We start from the raw sequence: 16144 nt of genomic DNA on the forward strand, positions 1-16144 counted from the left end.
GCAACATCTAAAAGCTTTGAAGCACTGGCAGTCAATTACTCATTGAACCATCCCCTGAATGTGAAACAGAACCATCTTGAAGGTAATCAGTTCTTCACACTGTGCACCAAACCAGGAGATGGTCCTTCCCTGCTGATACCAATTCTGTGAAGAGCCCTTCCTATTCCATCACTCGCTTGCCCACCTGTGAAATGGAGCTACTTTTCCCTAGCTCCCACATTTTATACTGGAATCTATGTATTCTTGTCAGGAGGGAATCATACCTCACTATTTGCATGTATAGCAGCTAGTATGATGGAGACCCAATCTAAATTGAGCACTAGTAAATGTATATAACAATAAGCAATATGGGGAAAGGTAAAATGTGTGTGCACGAGTAATGGGAGAACAATGAAGCAAAAGAAGAATGAAGAGTTCCTGAAGTTATGTCAAAATATTTATCATTTTAAATAATTCCAGTAAGCAAAACCATGTACATTCCATAATATAAAAGAGCCAAATTCTATGTTAGTGACGCCTCTATGCCATGGCAGTGACCTAGAATATTTTTACTCACCAAAAATAAAACACTTTCGTGTCTTGCTGACCCAGATTTTCAGTTAGACAAGGGCAAAACATCCACATGGCTTCAGTGGAAGAAAAGTCAAAATATGCTCTCCACTACCATAATAAAACCATTTCCTACATTTTAACCTTACCTTGGCTGTGTCTAGATTACAGAGTACTGTTGACAGAAGTGCAGCGTAGACAATCCTTGCGACAGAGAATTCTTCTGGTTCACCAGGCATTCCTCTTGAAAGAGCTTCCAACAGAGGGCAGAGCAGTCTGGCTGCTCTCTGTGGACAGAGCAGATTGCTCTGTCAATCTTTTTTTGTGCGTAGATGCATTCCGTTTGCAGAGGTTTTGTCGACACAATTCTGCTGACAGACATGACTGTTGACTGAAGTTTCTAGTGCAGACGTAGCCTTTGTTGCAAGCTGTGAAATTTCACTTTTGAGGAGAATGTGCTGAGAAAAGGAGACCAAGAACATCTCCCAATACTCTTTACTGCTAAGGATTCTTCTGCAGTATATTTGTTACAGATAATTCTGTTCTAATGTGCGGTTTTGTGTTAGATAATGGTAGAGATTAATGTGATAAGAGCATTCCCTGTAATCCCAGGGACAAGAGAGAGAGGCAAGAGAGGAGATGGAATAATGAAATCTCTCATTTGCCTTAATTTGCTTCTTGCTAGTGTAAAAACTTCAAGAATAATATTAATCAGCATTATAACAACATCAACAATGATAAGGTTAAAAAATAGATAAGTAGCAGTACTCTATAAATATTACAAAAAAAAAGGGAAAGAAAAACATTATTCTTTCTGGAATACCACTTTCTCAGTTGTTTCAGCATAGAGCTAAAAAAATCTGAAATGTGATACCAAAAACATATATTTCAGATTATTAATTGAGGATATGTATGACATGTTCACTTGAGCAAGAAGTCTAATCTTTCCCTTATCATTCCCTATTAGTTACCCTATTTTAAAATCTTCCCAATACAAATGTATGTGATTTGATTTTACAAGGCATTTATATGATTTTGGGATTGGAGAATACAGTACAACACAGAAATCCCCATGATATTCTGGTCCTTGATGTAAGATATGCACTTCTTTGCTTTTTAGCAACATTTAGTGATATGGCTCCTCATTTTCTAGTAAAAGAATAATTAACTACAACATTTGAAAATACTGCTGTACTCACATTGGCCATGTCTACACTTGGTCAAAATTTCAAAAGGACCATGCTAATTGCCAAATTGGAGAATACTAATGAGGTGCTGAAATGAATATTCAGCACCTCATTAGCATGCTGCCAGCCATGGCACTTTCAAAGTGCTGCATTTTGATCGTGTGCGGCTCGTCTACAAAGTGTCCTTTTTGAAAGGACCCCACAAATGTCTAAATAGCCTTATTCCTATCAGGTGATATGAATAAGGGGATTTCAATGTGTACAGGGTCCTTTCAAAAAGGGACCCATGTAGACAAGCCACGCATGATCAAAAAGCGACACTTTAGAAATGCTGTGGCGGGCAGCATGCTAGTGAGGTACTGAATATTCATTTCAGCACCTCATCAGTATTCTCCGATTTGGCCATTAGCATGGCCCTTTCACAATTTTGGCCAAGTGTAGACACAGCCATCATATTTTATTGGTATAGCTTAGGCAAATAGCCAAACTGTATGATTTTTGGATTACAGAAACACAACCTATGCAGATTTAATGCATCATTTTCTCTTCCACATAACCTTCCAAAATATTTCAGAAAATCTGAGCCAAGTTCTTAATAGAGGGACATCAATTATAACTCCTTTCACATACTTTTTCTCCTTAGTTCCATATTGCTTCCCAAGTATCAGAGAGGTAGCCATGTTAGTTTGTATCTTTGAGAACAACAAGAAGTCCTGTGGCACCTCATAGACTAGCAGATAATTTGGAGCATAATCTTTCGTGGGCAAAGATCCACTTCATCTCATGCATCTGATAAAGCGGGTCTTTGCCCACGAAAGCTTATGTTCCAAAATATCTGTTATTCTATAAGGTGCCACAGGACTTCATATTGCTTCTCAGTACCTATACATTGTAATTATTTATTTCCAGAAAATTTACAAGGACCACAAAACTTCTAATTTACCTTCCTGATTCCCTAGATGATATGGTAATTCAGATGCAGGTTTCAATGTTTTCTATAGTGACTCATATTGGAGAGTCAGTTGCTCTCATGAGCTGTGTCTACACGTGCACGCTACTTCGAAGTAGCGGCACTAACTTCGAAATAGCGCCTGTCACGGCTACACGCGTCGGGGGCTATTTCGAAGTTAACTTCGACGTTAGACGGCGAGACGTCGAAGTCGCTAACCTCATGAGGGGATCGGAATAGTACCCTACTTCGACGTTCAACGTCGAAGTAGGGACCGTGTAGACGATCCGCGTCCCGCAACGTCGAAATTGTGGGGTCCTCCATGGCAGCCATCAGCGGAGGGGTTGAGAGACGCTGTCTCTCCAGCCCCTGCAGGGCTCTATGGTCACCGTGGGCAGCAGCCCTTAGCCCAGGGCTTCTGGCTGCTGCTGCTGCAGTGGGGGAATCATGCTGCATGCACAGGGTCTGCAACTCGTTATCGGCTCTGTGTATCTTGTGCTGTTTAGTGCAAGTGTGTCTGGGAGGGGCCCTTTAAGGGAGCGGCTAGCTGTTGAGTCCGCCCTGTGACCCTGTCTGCAGCTGTGCCTGGCACCCTTATTTCGATGTGTGCTACTGTGGCGTGTAGACGTTCCCTCGCAGCGCCTATTTCAATGTGGTGCTGCGCAACGTCGATGTTGAACATCGACGTTGCCAGCCCTGGAGGACGTGTAGACGTTATTCATCGAAATAGCCTATTTCGATGTCGCCACATCGAAATAGGCTACTTCGATGTAGGCTTCACGTGTAGACGTAGCCATGAAGTCTAAATTCACAAATACTTGCCTCTGAACCATAGCAAGGAGACAGATTAAATGAGGAGTGTATAATTTTTTCTCAGTTTATTCCTATAAATCACAGACTTGCCCTTTTTCACTCCCCTTTGCCTAAGGAAGGTAAGAACAGAGAGCCTGATCTGCCAAAGCAGAAGCATACAATCAGAACCTCACTCACACAAACATAGTCTCATTTAAGTCAATGCAGTATCCATTGTATAAAGACTCCAAAAGCAAGTAAAATGTTGCATGATCAAGCCCAAAAATTCACTACCGCTAGTGCATGGACAAGCTTGGTAAATGTACTTTGCACATTGGCTGCAGAAAAATGCAACTTGATCAGCCAAAGAAGAACCCGATGTTTTCCCTTAAAATATCTTTGCTTCAAGCTCTCCATCAGAAGACTCTGTAATTATGCTTATAGGCTGGAGCCATTTGAGCTGTGGCATGAAATAATGGAAGAGGTTCCAGAATTTTTAGCAGCCTAATAGCAATTGTATGTATTTTAATTTTAAATGTGCTTATTGGTCTGAATCATGAGTTTTATTAGGGCTAGACTGGAACATTTAATTGAAGTAAATGATGGCTACCCCTGACATGTCTGCAGAAAAGTCCCTTAACCCAAGAAGACAGCAGCTGCTTCTATTCCTGATGGACTCTAGCTTTTCTGCACCATCAGTTTTTATGTCTGTAAAAGTCAATCACTGATTGGTGACAATTTTACTTCAAAAATCACAAGAGTTGTGAATAGGGATAAATACAGCAGTTTATAAAACATTTTGAACCAGCAGAAATCCCAGCAACCTGAAGATATAAAGCAAAATCAGGATATTAAAAACATAGGACAGCAGTTCACATATTTTTAAAGTATAACAATATGAAATTGATCTCTTTCCACCCTGCCTGATAATGTTCCATTCCATATAGCAAAGTATGCCTCTGGCACTGCTAGTTTTATGAGAGCACTTTGATGTACAAGTGTAAGAATCCCATTAAAACACTGGAAAAAAAGTTCATTCTGTAGGTAAATTTGTAGTAGAGGGTTAGGGTTCAAAATATACAGGATTTTTTGCCTGGTTTTATCTAGTGCATATCTGAGATTACTTTTCACCATCTGTTTCTCAGATGGGGAAGGAAGGAAGGACGGAAGGGGAAAATAATAAAGCCAAAGAAAATAAGAACCTTCACATAGGATAACTGGCATTAAATCAGTCCTTCCTTATGTTTTAACTTAGTTTGAGCCTAGAATTTATCTAATCCTAGGGACCCTTTCTGTGGATACAAAGAGAAGAGAAAACGCCAGGAAAGAGGAACAAGTGGCAGGAGGGGAAAGGGGAATCAGAAGACTTTATAGGCGCTCTGAATGAAATTATATTAGGAACCCCAATCATCATTTCCTGCTGAAAATATTGTCAATTATTTGTAATAAGCCAATTCCTGCCTGCCTTTCTTCCAGAAGCACTACTGGTGGCAAGGAACATATGTACCTGAGTAAGGCACAACAGCTCAAAGGTGTAGATAAAATCCAAAGTTCTGAAGGTCATACAGCTTATTTTAGAAGCTTATGATCTGTGTGGGGTGGGACAGGGGAGAAATAGCCTCTTTCTTTGCAGTGAATTTGAGTGAACAAAGACATACAGGTTCTCAGTTCCTCAGTTTCTTATTTTTGTTTTCACTTGGATGTCAGAGAAAAGAATAAAAAGGCAGGCTGGAGAGGGAAGGGGGATCTTGTATGGTACGATGAGTAATAAAATGTACTAGAAACCAGCCATACAGTCACCTACATTGATTATTTCATATTTTATCAAGTTTTGTGAGCATCAGCTAAACAGTTTTTACTGCTTAATGTTTCTCCTCTGTTGGCTTTAATTAAGCTTGCCCCAGGGCCAGGCTCAGCAGCCTGGCAAATTTAGAAATGTGCTTTTAAAATAAGTAAACTTTGTTCACAACAAGACAGGCTTTCTCAGTATTATATAGCTCACACAATGGGCACAAATAACAACTTTAATTTCCTTTGAAATCTATCTGAATGTGGCTGTGTTTGGAAAGGTGAAGAAGAGGAAGAAGAAGAGAAGACATTTGAAAAGAGAAAGTTAAAACACTAAATAGGACATGGTTTTGTACAGATGTTAGTACAATGACAGTGGGCTTCCACTGTATTGGGATAAGTATAAGTCAGCGTACAAAACTCTATTTGTTAAGGCTCTGCTGGCAATTTAGAAACCCAGCTGAATAAAATCAGCTTGACTGTATTAAGGAACCTCGATACTGCAATTAAGAAGACAGTTTTTAAAACCAAGGTATATCTCAATGACAGTGAGCCCATCTCATCACAATATTCAAAATGACATTGAATTAAAACCACCAGGAATATTTATCTATCACACAGAGTTTCTTGTTGGTCTAAGAACCTTAATACATTTTGACGTCTGTCATCAAGCAACTGAGCTTTTTAAGGTAGCTTTCCTGGCTTAAGCTTTCACAGCAGCTGGAGTCTTACAAAGGGAACACCCATGGCACTAACATCTCCATTCTTCCCTTTAATGTTCTCCACAGGTTACCAACATGAAAAAGCAGTTACACTTTCTCACTTTGAGTCTGATAAAACTATCTCATACTGTTTGTATGACGGAAAATGGGCTAAGAATAAAAAAGCCTTCTACATCAAGGCTTTCTGTTCACTGTATTCATTTATAATGGAAAAAATCAAGGAGACATTTGTCAAAAAAGTATACTTTCAAATGTTTTTCATTATATTTAAAAAATAATCTAATTAAAAGCAGACTTTAAAGGCTTCTGGTATACGAAAAGCTTGCCACTTACAAACAGGGAAAATGTCTTAAATGAAGAAGCTGAAAGATAAGAGCAACACAAACTACGTTTGATGGGGTATATTCCTCATAGAGGGTTGAGGCTCAAAATTTATGAGCACAGGATTTTTGGCCTGCTTTTTTTTATTTCCTGATTAAGGTATTGGCTTTCCCCACATTTTACCCACCGGTTTGTCAGATGCAAAAAGAAAACAAGGTGGAGGAAAAAAGGATAAGGGTAGAGAAAATGAGAAGCGTAGTACAGTATATAGGAATTAGCATTAAATCAGGGTTTGCTTTGGATAAATCAAAAGTTCCTGGAGGCCATAGAATTTAAATGAATAATATCTATGTAGAGGGGACTTCACACAGCTTTCTAAAGCATTATATTCAGGCTGGGTTTACACGAGCCCCTTCTTTTGGAAGAGGCATGTTAATGAGAGAGTTTGAAAGATGCTAATGAGGCACTTCCACGACTATGCAGTGCCTCATTATCATAATGGCGGCCGCGGCGACTCAAAAGTGCAGCTTTTTGAAATTTGCTCCACCCATGGAGATGGGGAACTTCCAAAAGGACGCCCCCCCCGTTTTCAAAAGCCCCTACTTCCTAACACCAGATAGGAAGAAGGGGCTTTCGAAAACTGGGCGTTCCTTTCGGAAGGTCCCCATCTCCACAGGCGGCATGCGGTTCAAAAAGCCACGCTCTAGTTTAGACATAGCCCAATGGATTAACCTCAGTTGTCTTCCTGGGGACTAGCATTGCACAATCATTCAGGTCAGTTTAAGTTTTTGGCTCTTCCTGCTTTCTGGATGCAAGCTGGACTCCTTCACTCCCTAACTTGTTTCTGTCTGGTTGCATGGAGCAGTGAAGACAACATGATCTCTACTTCAATTACCTTCTCTCCTGGCCCAGAACAATAAGGAGCCAGACATAGCTGTCAGAAGGTTCTTGCTGGGAAGGGAGGAAAAAAAACAAGTTGGGTGCCTCACTGAAACACAGTGCCTAATTCCATGACAAAAACACTGGAGTTTGAAATTTGGAAAATGGCCAACTTCTATATTCTTCAGTTTGTAGAGCTCATAAGGCCAAGTGAAACTAATGGAACAGATCTCACCTCCCAGAGACATTGTTCCAGCCTCTCCGCAATTTCCAGTGGATAACACTGAATCAATATGTGCACTCTTCAGAATCATGGAGTGCACAGGAGCTTGTTTCTGTCTACATACTCAAATAAATATGTGGGGAGGTTATGCATTATAGTCACTGTTTTATGATTAAGTTTGGGAGAATTCAACTTATTTTACAATTTCAATGGATAATATTGATGTTTATTTTAAGCATGTTTTCAATGCTTTATTGATTTAAATTTTCACTGGAATGTGAAATTATGGAGAGCAGATAATGGGAGGCTCAGACAATTGATTAATAACAATGAACATGAGATTTAAAAATTGAAAGCTTTATCACTGTTAAAAACACGAATTATTGCTGTTACAAGTCAAAATTTACAAATTAAATATCCTTAAAACAAACTCTGATAAGTTCTCAAGCAGCATATTTCTTTCTTTGTCTATCTGTAAATTTTGATTATTATTGATGGAAATATTTGTCATTATTTTGTGTGAGCAAAAAATGAAATAGATATTTTCCAGTGCTGGCAAGTAAAAAAAATATAATCTTTCCAAGTTTCTTTATGTTAAATATGAAAAGCAAGAATGTGTGGTATAGAGAACTACTTGAAAAGAACATTACACTCAGTGTCATTCTATGTCCTCTTCTGTCTCTGCCCCCATCCCTGCTAATATTTTATTTTCTTTTGATGCACATGCATATTTTTTTAAACAGAGAAACTGAAAAAAGAGATTGGTTGAAACAAAACTGTTATAAAAATAAAAGGCCATGGAAAATAAGTTTTGTTTTTTTTAAGAACTAAAGTACAGATACTGTCGTGTGTGAATGTCTTCAACATAATATCTTGTGACTTGCAGGTAATGTGCACTGCGTGTGATGCAGAGGTTGTTATGGTTTCAGAGACTGCTATGACTTTTGCTGAATGTAAAATCATGCATTAATGTAGTGCATAAGCCTGATCCTTAAGCTATAACATTCAAAATGCAAAAGTCTGCCATTTTGTATGTGTGTGTGTTTCTCATTCTCAGTTACGCTATTGGTGTAAATCAGAATAACTGCACAGATTTAAAGGGAAATATTCTGGATTGTTCATATGAAGAATTTAGCTCCTAGTGTTCTCTCACGATATAGCACTTTCATTTTTCAATGGATACTAAGACACATTAGGGCTTGTTTGGCAGCTATATGTTCAGGAAATATACAGGGAAACGAGAAGGAAATTACTAGAATTCTTGTGTGTTCAGCTTATATAATGGAATGATCATGTACAATGTGGATAATTGTTACTGAATTATAACTTTAAAGTGAGATCTTCAAATGTACAAATGGGAAGTTAGTTGCTGAACTATTATAGACATGTAGTGGGAGCTGGATGTCTTACTGATCTTTCTGATTTTTATCACTGAATCAGTGGGCTTTGGATCAGACTATAAGGACCCAATTCTGATCCCAATACAGACAGTGTCAAAATTCTCATTGACTTCAGAGAGTAGGATAGGTCCCCTAATTTATTCTTCACTCATATCATTCTTCATTTCCATGAATACACTTATTTTTCAGCAAATAGACACAGTTTATGTTTTGCATAGCTTACAGGTAAATAAATTATGCATTTCTTATGAATTCATCACCACTATTACCACTCAGTTCTAGATAATCATATTGCATCTCTGATATTCAGTTTAATATTCTGGTAGTCTTCCCTCCTCCTTGCTGTGTTAGCTATTATTACAATGCATAAAATACTCTTCTGGCTCCATCCCCCTTTTCTGTACAGCACTTGCCATACACTCCTGAACATTTTTAATAACTCTCTTTCCTCATAAAAAAATGTATTACACCCTGAAGGTAAAGTAAGGTAAGAAAATATAAAGTGTAAATTGGAGGGAAACCAGTGAAAACCCATGTTTCACACTCTACTTTAGTCACCTTCTTTTCCATAAAATAACTTCTTTTCAGCTGTTCACTATTGACAGTACATTCACAAAATAACGAGAATAAGAAAGTTATTTGAAATGGTTGTGGGTCTTGACACTTTTCTCTCCTTCACTTTCCATTCTAGAGCAAATTGCTTGATTATCTTATCAATCAGTGAAAGAAATGCTTGGTTCCAGACGAGAAAAATTGATTCTTTTCCCAATTAGTGACAACAATCAGTATTACAAGGGTTTATACTTATATTGTGTGGCATGACCAATAGGCTGAATGAAAAATATAGCAAAAATTAATTCAAGGTTTTGGTGTGAGTGTTTTTAATATAAAATAAAATAGTAGTCCTGTTGTTTTTGTTACCAGATACATACTTACTAAATCTTCATAAATTGAAAACATTATTGTAAGAGAAACTTGCTGTTCTGGCAATGATACCTAAAATTATTGGAAAAGTAAACATTTCTTGATGAAATCATTTTGTAAGTCTTTAAAGTGCTACTGGACTGCTTTTTAGTTTTGATAGTATATTGACTAGAATGGCTATCTCTCTGTTACTATTTCTTGATGAGAATTAATTGTTTTCAATGTACAGATCTCATCTTTTTAAATAAAATATGCATTACTTGACCCTGATACACTCAAATCTGAAGTAGGAGTGAAGATCAGGTTACATCATATTGCTGATTCCTCATCTATTATATTGGAATAGAAGGTGCTTTTATTATTTGATCATTCTTTCTATAGATTGTCAATGAAAAAGTTATATTAACAATGATAGCCCAGTATCTTTACAACTTTTATCCTCTTTATAAAATTCATTTTTTATATAAACTGTGCATAAAAGTCTATATTTCAATTTGTTTGTCTGGATTGGTTACATGGTATATGGAGAAAGGTTATTATGATATATAATATGTAGATACTGTGCCATTCAATGTTATAACACCTCAGTGACATGAGAAACTGCTTGTCTGCAGATTCTTATAATTGAAAACTCATTTGAGTCATCTTCCAAAGGATGTGCTGGCACAGTGGATCATGTATTCAATTTCTGTGTCAATTCTGGATGTTTAGGAAAGGTAGCTGCCAATGTATGCAAAATATAACACTTTCCCAGGATTTCTCCACTGATGTGATGTGTAGAGTGCAAAGATTAGTTTGTGCAGGTAAGGACTGCTAAAATATCTTGGTGTCTCCAATACTGAAAGAGCACAAAAGAGAGAGACTTCAATAGGAATCTCAAAAAAAGATTTAGGGTACTTTATAGGTTGGCCTCTGTGGCTACATTAACACTACAGTGATCTGTCACAAAAAGTCAATGTTAGAAGAGATTTCCCAACAAAACTTCTGTTGATAGAGTGTGGCCACATACAAAAGGGAGAGTGCTTTGCTCTGTTGACAGAGTGGCTGGACTGCTCGAATGCTCTCTCAACAAAGCAGGCACCCAGAAGCGTAGCAGGCAGAGTTGTCCGTTGTCTGTTAAGGTGAAGCCCCCTCAGAGTATCCACACAGATTTTTTATCAACAGGACCTGTCAAAAAAAGAGCTCTTCTTCATCAGGGAGAGGCAGAAGGTTGTTGGCAGAAGTGCCAACTTTTGCCGAGATACTGTTGACAGAACACAATTTACCTGGGTGTACGCTCCAGAGTTCTGTGAACAGAAGAGGCCTTCTGTTGACAAAACTAGTGAGAGTCCACACTACAAATGCATTCTGTGAAGACTCTGTCAACAGAACACAGTGGTATTATGGGCAGAGCTCTGTCTTGACCTTACGAGCCATCATGCCTCTGTCAACAGATTCTGTCAACAAAAAAATAGTGTAGAACATGGGTGTCCAACCTTTTGGCTTGCCTGGGCCGCATTGAGTGAAGAGAAATTGTCTTGGGCCGCATATAAAATATATAATATAGATAATGTATATGAATCACATAATAACGTCAAAAGTTTACGATCTTGTGGGGCTGCATTACTAGCTGTCTAGGGCCGCATGAGGCCCGTGGGCCGTGGGTTGGACACGCCTGGTGTAGAAGCTCCAGAGGGCCCTCTGTCGAGAGACAGGGCTTCTGGTTCAATTGACTGCCCTGTTTGCAGACCATCTAGCTGGCTGTTCTGTCGACGGAGGGCTGGGAAGTCTGGCCAATCTCTGTAAACAGAGGGCATTGACAGGGTGAACCTGTATTAGGTGTGAATGTGTTCTGTAGACAAAGGTTCCATCGAGAAATATTTGTCAACTGTGACTTCCCCAGGGGTGACTTCCCCAGACAGGGGTAAGGTATGGTGCCTAGCCTTTTGTCGAAGGTGGGAGATGGGTGGCAGGAGACAAATCGCTTGATCATTGTCTTCGGTTCACCTCCTCTGGGGCACCAGGCATTGGCTACTGTCGGCAGACAGGATACTGGGCTAGATGGACCTTTGGTCTGACCCAGTATGACCGTTCTTATATTCTTATGACTTCTGTCAGCAGAACTCGTAGTGTATACATACCTTTTGTGTGCCGATGTTCCACCAGTTTTGTTGACAAAACTTACTAATGTAACCATAGGCTGTGTATATGAGAATGATGCAGTCATTTGCATACAAAGATCAGTGATACCTGTTCTCGTGATCTTAGATTTTATTTGGACACATCAGAGGTTCTGATTCTATCTGGAAGGTGATTGTGGCTGAAAATCAGGATCATGGAAAGGTAAATGGACAAGATTTTTGGAACAATTATATGTCCCTGATTGACAACAGTGGGATAATGAATGGTTCGGCCTCTGAGACAAAGCACGGAATGGTGTCAGAAATCCCATCACAGAGTAGTGTGATGATGGAAATGAATTTATTTGGACAGCCAAACCTCTATGGAACCTTCTAAATGGAATCATTACAGATAGAGTCAAAGTCCTTGGTTATATTAATAAATGCCATGAACATTTCCTGGAGTTGTTCTTTGCACTTTTCCTGAAGAAGTCATGCCATGAAGATAAGTTCAGTTGTACCTTGGGATGCTCTGTATCTTCACTCTGATTCGTGGAGGAGTTCTTTGGCCAGGATGAAAAATCAATTTAGAAAGGTCTAGGATAGGATCTTCCCTGGGATGGAGAGGAGGGAAATACCTCTGTAGTTCACACACAAAGATTTGTCCCCTTCTGGTATACTGTAACAATGTTGGCGTTCTTAAAGTCAAAATTCTTCTGTAGGTCCAAATTTTGTCAAGGAGGTAGCAAAGCTTATGCTGGAGTATGTTCCACCAGCTTTAGAAACCTCAGCTGGGATTGCTGTCTGAACCTGGTAACTTGTGATTTTTTTTTGGTCTGGGTGCTGGCATGCTGAACTTCCTCAAAAGACTGGGGATATTCAAAGTGTTCCATTGCTGAGTGGTGGAATAGACTCAATGGTGTCTTCAGTGTCTGTCAATTCAGTATTTAGTGGGCTCTCTAAATTCTGTTTATGACCTTATTGTCAGTGAGGAAGGTGGAGTCTTACTGGGTAAGTAAACCAGGTGGATCTTTGGAATTTGGCTCATATCTAGCTTTTATTGTTGTTAAGAAGCTTTTCATGTCATTCACGTCCACAAACCCCTGGATCTCACTGCCCTTCTCTGGTACCACCTATTTTTATATCATGTATCCACACTTGGATTTCAGCTTTGTTCAGGGGAAAAGCCTAATGTTTTTACTGTTTAGAGCAACCATTTTGCCCATTAGAGAACACAGGTTTTTGGGGTTTTTTTTGTTTCATTTTATTTTTTTCTTTCTGTTGAATTAATGTTCGTATTTGTCAAATCAGACTTGGTGCTGATGTGTGGAATAACTTATAGTTTCAGAATCTGAATACTGAATTATATTTCTAAGTTGATCCCAGTGCTCTTGACTGTCAATGATACTATCTTTCAAGTTGGAGGAATTCTCAGGCACATCTTGCTGGAATGTCTTTCAGCTGGCTTGGTCTTGAAGTGCTTGGAAATTGTACCACTTTTGCTTATTCTTTGGTCATTTGCACAGTGGTGGAGTGGGTTGCAGGTACATGACCTGATCTTACTAATTGATGTTGGCTTGTGTTATACACACATCAGTATAATCTTCTGTCCTGACAATAACGTAGCCAAGGAGGTGACAGTATTTGGACCAAGGGCGTTTCCAGGTGGTCTTAAATTTGTTATTTAAGCTAAAGATGACATTTGCTGCACTGTCCCTAGCTACAATATATGTTTTCCCTTGATCTTCTGAGGCAATCGAGTTTTCAAGAAATGAAAAAAAGGTGGTAGGGTGGGCTTCTTAATGGGATATACCAAACTCCCCACTCTACTACTCTGATATCGCTGAGTATGTTCACCTATAGGACACAATGCAAGACCCAGTTCTGTTTTTAAGAATCTGTCTGCAGAAGGGATGAAGCCTTGTCAGATAGTCTATGCAGAAATGGAGAGGGAGATGGATAATCTCTGAAAAGAGAGACATTTGCCCCATGGATAGTGAGAATACTGATAGTCTGATATCTTTCATGAATACCAAATTGAGTTTAGAAATTATGGAATTTCTGATCATAAAAAATGTACTCATCCTGTTTTAAGGAGAAATAGGCAAGGAAGGAAATTTACTTTTATAATTGAATATGCATTAATATATTTTGTGTAACTTAATGAGAGGCTGGCCTAGTTGATGTTTCATTGTTTTTACAAAATAATACTGAGACAGCACACTGCCGAATAGAAGAGTCAACTCTGAACCTTGATACTGACCTTAAACTCCAAGTCCCAGAAGAAGTTAAGGCTGATGAGAATTTTAAAAACATGGAAGGGTTACACTACTTGGTAATCATCCTTCCATTTGAGTAAGGACTGCGCTTTTGTGGGAGCCTTTGACAGATCATCTTATGATGTGTCTACATGACGAGATAAAATCAAATGTATTATAATCAATTTCTTAATGCTGGGTTTTATCCATCTGATTTTGAGCATACTCACCTTCCCACATGAGCCTCACTAAATCAACTTATGGCTGCCACACACAAGGAACTTACATCGAGCTTAAATCGAGTGCAGCAGCAGTGTATTGTGGGAACCTGTCTTACAGTTCCCTGTAGCATTCTGGCTCTTTTCACTGGTGCAGCATGGGAAAAAAATGCCCTGCAAGTAGATGTGGGTATCTGACGACATCTTCTCACATTTCATCCCCCTCTTTCCCCTGCTGTGCTAAACAAATGTCCCTTTTTCCAGACAGGGGTATGGCTTGCCTTTATAAGAGAAGTGCTTGTTATAATTGCAGGGAGAGGAGGGGTAGTAAACCTGTCCCAACCGACAAGTTTTGAAAAGGGATGCAAAACCACTGGATCATTACAGGCTTGGATCTGGATTTAGATCTTCTGGAAAAGAAGACCTTTAAAAGAACAATATGTTAAAATAGACATGGGTGCTACAGTGAAACTTGAATGAATCACTGAAACAGCAATGATTCTGGGCAGCTAAAAGACAGCAGACATTTGACAACCTTGAAAATCATGACTGGCCAGGGAAACCCTTTGATTATGTTTGGACTTGAATCTGGATCTAAGCCTTCTGCCGAATAAAGTATAACTTCGAAGTAAGAAACTTCGAAGTAGAGTGTTTACACACACTCTACTTCAAAGTTAAACTTTGAAGGAGGGAGCTACTTCATTCCCAGGAGTGGAGTAAGGCCTTCGAAGGGAAAAAGTGTGTAGACTCTCTGCTGGCTACTTCAATGTAGTGCCTAACTTCGAAGTTAACTTCGAAGTTAGTTCCTAGTGTAGACGCACCTTAGAAGAGGAATATGTTTAAGTAGACACAGACACTAGACTGAAACTCATGTGAATCACTGAAACAGTTATAGCTTGGGGTGGCTATAAAAACCCAGACTATAGCCAGGTTTGGACTTGCCACAAAAGACCCTCAGAACAAGAATATTCCTCACTTCAAGCCTTACTTCAAGAACTGTGGCAATTGTATAGCTACTACATTGCCTTCACTGAAACATGTTTGGCTCAGGGTGGCTAAAAGATCCCCAGCTACAGCCAGCACCCGAAAATCATGACCACCGAGGGAGACTTCTACGAGGTGGCTAAAAGGCCTCCCGACTATAGCCAGCCTTGAAAATCATGACCGCCAAGGGAGATTTCCCCAGGTGGCTAAAAGACCCCCGGCTATAGCCAACCCCTTGGACTTTGGACAAAGCCCATACAAAAAAAATTTGGTCTGAGAGGACAGCCACTCTAGTGAAAAAATATTTTCTTCTATTGACAGAAAATCATGTTTGCTGAGGGAGACATCCCCTGGACGGCTAAAAGACCCCTGGCTACAGCCAGCACCTGAAAATCATGACTGCTGAGGGAAATATCCCCCAGGGGGATAAAAGAGCCCAGACTACAGCCAGCACGTCAAAATTATGACCACTGTGAGAGACTTCCCTAGGGCAGCCCAAAGACCCCTGGTTACCACCACCAAAATCATGATCCTCACCTCACACAAGCTGCCTGGCACCTTGCATAGAACATCCTTTTATTGGTTCAGGGTGAAGCAACGTGATGTGCTTGGACGTGGGAAAGTTCCAGACTGTGCTGCGCCTCTGAGGGGAGGAAAGTGAGGGGATGTGGGGGTCAGAACAAAATGTAAGTGGCTGAAAAGAAGTTTCTCTTCCAAGCACAACCCCCATACACAGACTAGCTGCCATATGATGTGGGCGGGGGAAAGTTCCAGAATGCGTGGTGCCTCTGGAGAGGAAAGGGAGGAGATGTGAGAAACAGGAGAAAATGTAAATAGCTGAAAAGAACTTT

Source organism: Carettochelys insculpta, chromosome 1 (assembly GCF_033958435.1).
Source record: "Carettochelys insculpta isolate YL-2023 chromosome 1, ASM3395843v1, whole genome shotgun sequence".
NCBI lineage: Eukaryota > Metazoa > Chordata > Testudines > Carettochelyidae > Carettochelys > Carettochelys insculpta.